Source organism: Helianthus annuus, chromosome 6, assembly GCF_002127325.2.
Source record: "Helianthus annuus cultivar XRQ/B chromosome 6, HanXRQr2.0-SUNRISE, whole genome shotgun sequence".
Classification (NCBI taxonomy): Eukaryota; Viridiplantae; Streptophyta; class Magnoliopsida; order Asterales; family Asteraceae; genus Helianthus; species Helianthus annuus.
In genome coordinates this window covers 130017114-130024274 of record NC_035438.2, presented here as the reverse complement: position 1 = coordinate 130024274, position 7161 = coordinate 130017114, and positions in this window count along the sequence as shown.

The following is a 7161-nucleotide window of genomic DNA, read 5'->3' as shown; positions in this document are numbered from 1 at the left end:
GGCTTTCTGATTGTTCTTGGGGTGAGCTGCAGCATCATTATTCTTTAGGGTTTCGGCTGTCTTGTTCCAATTGTTGCTGACCAGGGTTTTAGGCGGAATCACTCCAATCGTTCCTCTGATTTAGTTAGGGTTTGGTGGAATCGTTTCTTCTTCCTGGCCTTCTGTTGTGCGTCCAGGTGTTTGCTTCTTCTAATTCAATTGTTGCAACAGATTAGGGTTGCTTAAACATCTGCGTAAATCTTGTGCCGGTTTAAGTTTGTGCGACATCAGTTTTAGGGTTATCGGCGAATGGATGATTGTAAAAGAGATGTTCATGGTAAGCCTACGTTGTCGTTTCAGAATTTAGCGAATCGGGTTATCGATGTTGAGGGGAACACCCTAAATCCGAGACGTGGATTCACGTTGAACGAGCCAAAGAGTACAAACATCATTGATGAGATTTCTAAGGGTCCGGTTCCTGTCCGATCAGAAAGTCTGGATGCAAATTTTTGGGATTCTCCGAGCATGGGGTACACGCCAATTTCAGGGTTGGATAAAGCTAACTCGTTGGCCGACCAGGGTTTGGATAAATCGTTCGGAGTTGCGAACCCTGCTTCTTTTGCTAATGTAGTGAAGAACACTAAGGAAAACGTTAAGGTAAACTTCAGGGTAATGGAGTCAAGCGAAGCTGTTGATGGAGCAGACGTAGTTATTCCATTGTCATCGGTTAAACAAGTCTCAGACAGGTATGCTAACACTTTGTATGGGTACTTTCTGGGAAAACGATTGGCATTCCCTGTGGTGGATTTCTTTGCAAAGAACAACTGGGTTAAATATGGGTTATCTAGATTAATGATTAATGCAAACGGGTTCTTTTTCTTTAAGTTCAAGACTAAAGAAGGGATGGATCAAATGTTAGAGGATGGCCCTTGGTTGATAAGAAATGTTCCGATAATTTCGAAAGAGTGGTCAGCTTTTATTAAGATGGAGAAGGAGGATATCAAAGTTGTTCCAGTTTGGGTCAAGATGCTTGATGTGCCGTTAGCGGCATTTGCTGAGGATGGTCTTAGTTTGGTCGCATCTAAGATAGGGGTTCCTAAGATGTTGGATTCGTACACGGCCACAATGTGTGCTGAGTCTTGGGGAAGAAGTAGCTATGCTAGAGCTCTCATTGAAGTGTAGGCGGGGACTGATTTAAAAAAGAGTGTTACTGTTGCAATCCCATCTTTATATGGTGGTGGTCATTCTAAGGTGGAGGTAAAAATTGAATATGATTGGGAGCCTTTAAGATGCTCATCTTGCTGTGTTTTTGGTCATGAAGATAGCTCGTGCCCAAAGAACCCTCAGGTTGTTTCGAGTGGGGATTCTGGAATGAAAAATGATGACTTTCAGGTTGTGGGTGCCAAGAAGAAGAAAGCTAATAACTAAGGTCTTCATATGAAGAATCAGAAGCCTAAGTTATATAGGCTAGTTGTAAACCCTAAACCAAAATCGTCCTTGAGGAAGCCGATGAACAATCAGGTTTCAACGTCAAACACATTCGATGTCCTTAAGGACGATAATAGTGGCCAAGGAGGTATTCCTATGGGTCATCTGGAGAAGAAGGCTACGCAGGATTATGACAAGCAGGATTCAGATGAGGAGGAGGTCGTTGAAGTCTACAATGAAACTAATGAATTTATGACTTCGGGTACACATCCTTCTTCTTCTAGAGCAAGGGCAACCAACTCCTCCACAAAGGTCTCCAATGGTTAGACAGGATCTGATTCGAGCTAAGGGGTTTCCGGTCTGTGGTAATTTCATCTTTGACGATGGAGGATGAGTCGTTTTTGGTTTTGGTGTGTTTTTGTCTTGTCTACTTTGTTCCTTGATGTAAAGTAGACTAGGTTATGGGTTGTCTTAGAGTTTTTTGTTTTTGATTTGGTTTATATATACGGGGTATGCCCTGTATATGAATTAGTGTGGAACACATCCTCACTACTTGTTCTTATTTGCGGATTGTTTTAATAGAATCACTGGGGTAACCGTTTACCCAAAAAAAGAAGCAAAGAAGATGAAGATTTGAGGGTTGAAAGCTCTTGGATGGATGAAATTTCTTGCTTCAACTTGTGGTTGCCTTAGATCTTCTCAAGTTCCATGAAAATCCATCTTAATCATCAAGATAGTGGTAAAAAAATGAAGGTGGTGGATGGTTGTTCTTGGCCGAAAATGGTGGTGATGTTGAGAGAGTTTGTGTGTGAAAGTTATGGTGTGAAATTGTGAGTAATGAGCTTAGTAACTAATGTTCTCAAAGTGTTAAACAATGATCATATTCACCACTTGCAAAAGGAAGGTAAATATCTTGGATATCTTACCAAGTGGGCAAGGGGGGGTCCCACATGGTGGCGGTCGAACATATGGGGGGGGGTCATGCTTGGTGAATTTTTCTAAGTGTTTCAAAGTGTTAGATTTTGTAGAAAAATGTTAGGAAGCTTAGATGTTTAAGTATTTCAAGTGTTTTAAGATGTTAAGTAATTATAACTATCTTTAAATGACCCAAATAATGTTAGATAGTTACTAAAAAAAGTTTAGATATCGTTTGGATATTCGTTTGGCGTTGGTTCCGTTAGTCGTTAGTTGAATGCTTAGCATGTGTAAGATGTAGGAATTGATATGGTTATTGGTTTAAATGATACCCCAAGGTATTCTCATATGAATTCTAAGCTAAACAACACTTTTACACATTGCATAAAACTTACAATGCTGATTTATGCTGAATTTCTGCAGAAAGTGCTGAATTTTGTTACTTATAGTGCTTTTCAGGCAATTTTTAGTGTTATCGGACTTCGGGAAGGTATTAAACCAAACCCTTGCATTCCTAGTTAGGGTTTAATGTATATTTGATGTTGGACTTTCGTCTAAGTCCAAAATATGTCATTAAGATGGTTACTGCGGATCCTGCGTTTCTATCAGCACACTAGTTTACTAGGTACCATACTAGTTGTTTCGATGCATTGTTTAAACTATTTCAAATGTAACCAATAAAAATGAATAATGTGCATCATAAATAAGTATTTCATGAGTATTCTAAGTGTATGTCATGAAATATGCAGTTCGGATGTTTAAAACACATAACTGTATAGCTTAAAATGGTTAATTTAAATGTACGAAAATTACCACAAAGTGGCAGTTGTCACAGCAAGGGGGAGCTTGAAGAAAGAGTTATCCGAAAGGGGGAGCAGCTGAAGCTGTAAACAGATCCACGGGGATTTTGTTAGAGAAAAGGGGGAGTCCGTGTTGGGGAAGTTGTCAACATTTTGAGAAGACTCAGAGAGAGACAGAAAGCTACGAGATTGACTGCAGTAATATCCAAAAGGGAGTCTGTGAGTGCATAAAGTCTATCACTTTCGTCAATCACGTATCGTAGCTTAATCAGATGAGACAAGACCGGTGCTGAACAGAGCAGAAGATAAAGTGTATGTGTATTTTGGCCGGTTTGTACGAAGGGACTTCATGGCTTCGTACGAAGGGACCTTCGCAGCTTTGTACGAAGGGGCTTGTTAGCTTCGTACGAAGGCAACATCACTATATATATGTTGGTAGGTCTTGTTCATTTGGTAACTTTGCTGACTTGAGAGGGGAAACTCTGTCAGTTTGTTTTCGTGGTTTTGTACTGTCAAGTCAGTAATAGAAAACAACTTAGGTAGTGTTTGGTATGCAGTAATGAGAGGTGGAATGCAATGAGTGATTACGAGGGAATGAAGAAAACAGTGTTTGTGTCACACCCCAACCGATGGCGGAATCATCGGGGCATGGCACTGAGCGAAACAGATTGTCCAGAGGTTTCCATAACAACTCTTTATATAATCCAGTTAAAGATACGTCCCATACCGTATCCCGAATAAACAAATACATTATTACAGATAACATCCAAACAAGAAATATTGTTCCCAATACTCAGATTTAATCATAATGAAATAAGTATTGTTTAAATGCTCCTAAAGACCCAGCCTGACAAGATCTATAGACAACTATGCTCTAGTTTGTCTTTCCTAACAGACAACTATTTGTTGGGGGCCTCTAGAGCTTTATTCTAGCCTCGCTTTCCTAGCAAGCAAACATCCTAAACACCTGTCACATACGTTAAAATAAAGTCAATACATATAATGTAAAGGTGAGCATACAAGTTTAATAATAGCATATAGTGTTTGAATAGTTTACGCATAACCAGCACGTACACAGAGGAAAACGAAGCATGTTAATTATCGACATGGACCTATCAATACCAATGACTGCGGGTTGACCGTCCGAGACGGTTCGCAATACATGATTACCACCGTAATCCATGCAAGTAATTGCCTTAACAACCCCCGTATGAACGGGTGATGAGTCCAAACTATAGTACTATGTCGTTAAGGCAGGTAGACAGCATTCCACGTGTAAACACAATCAACAAGCATTCATTTAGTCACGTAATACATGCAATTCGGTTAGCGTCAAACAATTGAGTAGTGTGTTCAGTAGTGATTTTGATAAGTAACGTATGTAACACCCAAAAGTGCTGAAAGCAAAAAGGGATCGAGTATACTCACAGCGGTTGATTGATGGACTGAAGGGAGCGCTTGAGAGTAGGGTTAGCCTGAACAGTTCGATAGCATAACGATGAATACACGTAGAATGGAAACAAGTGTAAGTGGGTTGAACAGCCTGGTCGATCGAACGGCAGGTCCGATCGAGTGGGTTGTTCGTTCGACTGGACAATCCGTTCGGACAGCCTGCTCGATCGGCCGGTAGGCTCGATCGGTTGGAATGTTCGAGTGGGTTGTTTCTTCCTTTGAGTAGGATGTGTTTGTGTATGATGGTTTGAACTTTTGAAGTTTTCGTTGTAGCATTTGAGAACACTGAAGTTTTCCTTTGAATAGGATTGTTTTTTAATTTTTTTTTTTTTTGGCTTCGAAAAGTAGCGATTTTTATATAAAAAAATATTTTTAAAAAAAATTGTGTGATTTTTAGCTATTTTTAGGCATTTTTGGTTGTGTTCACATTGGTTCTCGCGGTTCTCGCAATAAGAGGTGGTTCTCGCATGATCCTCTACCTATATATATAGGGTAGGGATATGGTAAAAAGTGTCTAAAATGTAAGAAGGGTAAGAAGTGTTTTAAACCATTGGATATTTGATCTAATGGTTGAGATCAATAGGGTATAAAAATATAAGTTGTGTTTTAATTAGAGGGACCTTATGGAAAATTGAAGGGCAATAGTGTCTTTTTCAATGTTTCAAATATGGTAACCTTATCCTACACAACCAAAAACACCTACATTTACTCCTTTTTCCTTAAAAACGGAATTAATAATCAATATCTAAATCGGAAGCCTCTGTGTTTTATATAAGATTCAAGGCGTGGTGTTTTACGTTTAGAAGAACTGTAATCAGATTCATGGCGTGGTGTTTTAAAACATCTGAATAAATTGACTATGATTCAAGTCATGGTGTTTTATCTGGAGACATTGTTTAATACAAAACTTGACTATGATTCAATACAAAACATTCCCAGATTTTAAAACACCATGACTATGATTCAAGTCATGGTGTTTTATCTGGACAATCAATACAAAACATTCCCAGATTTTAAAACACCATGACTATGATTCAAGTCATGGTGTTTTATCTGGAGACATTGTTCATGGCGTGGTGTTTTAAACATCTGGAGACATTGACTATGATTCAAGTCATGGTGTTTTATCTGGAATTCAAGTCAGATAAAACACCATGACTTGAATCATAGTCAATGTCTCCAGATGTTTAAAACACCCCGCCATGAACAATGTCTCCAGATGTTTAAAACACCACGCCATGAACAATGTCTCCAGATAAAACACCATGACTTGAATCATAGTCAATGTCTCCAGATTTTTAAAACACCACGCCATGAACAATGTATCTAGATGTTTAAAACACCACGCCATGAACAATGTATGATTAAAAGATGTTGCGATTAAAAGATGATGAAGAATATAAAACAATCAGATGTATAATGTTTCCTAAAATTTCTCCTAATTCAAAATTCGATTCAAACCCTAAGAAAACTAATCGCCAGTTTTTTTTTTTAGCAGTTATTCTTGGAAATCAATTAAATGATAAAAATGCCAAATTACTAATATACCCTTTTGAATTAATTAGGATAAAGGACACTTGTCATTCCCAAATTATTTCTCACACTTCTCACAAAAGTCCCACTTTTTACAGGATCCTCTACCTATATATATATATATATATATATATATAGGGAGAAGATCATGCGAGAACCACCTCTTATTGCGAGAACCGCGAGAACCAATGTGAACACAACCAAAAATAGCTAAAAATCACACAAAAATTTTTTTTTTAATATTTTTATATAAAAATCGCTACTTTTCGAAGCAAAAAAAAATTAAAAATTTTTTTGTTTAAAAAAAAAATTTGGCTACTAAAAGTAGCGATTTGAGCATAAAAAATATTAAAAAAAAATTAGATTTTTTTTAAATTTTTTAGATTTTTTTAGGTTTTTTGGAGGTTTAGTTTTTAGCATTTTAGCTTGGGGGGGGGGGGTTAGGTTTTTTTTTGGGGGGTGGGGGTGGGGGTTGGGTTTTTTTAGGTTTTTTTAGCTATTTTAGGTTGTGTTCACATTGGTTCTCGCGGTTCTCGCAATAAATGGAGTTCTCGCATGAGCCCCTCCCTATATATATTATATATATATATATATTGAATAATAAGATACGGACTACTTTAAAATACCGACCGTATGGAAACAACGAGTGCTATGTCTATACGTAAGCATACCTTTACATGTTATTACTATTCGATTCGACAATTAACCACCATATTTAAACTAAAGAAATACTATCCCCGTTGCGAAAGGCGAATACAATTACTAGTTACTAGTTTCATATAAATGTGAAAAATAGGTTACGGATCTAGGCCAATAATCTAGACGGCCCAAAGTTTATTTTAATTATTTTTGTCTATTATTTAACATTTGTATACAGTCGTCCTTTGTCTATAACCCCCAACCCTACACACCCCACACACACACACAAAACTTTTGTTACGTAAATTTATTTATTGTAGAACTCGAAAAAATTGAGTTGTACTCAAGAACTCATTTAGCACTAAAAAAACATTTAAAGGAAAAAGGTTTACGAAAGAAAGTATACAAGGCTAAA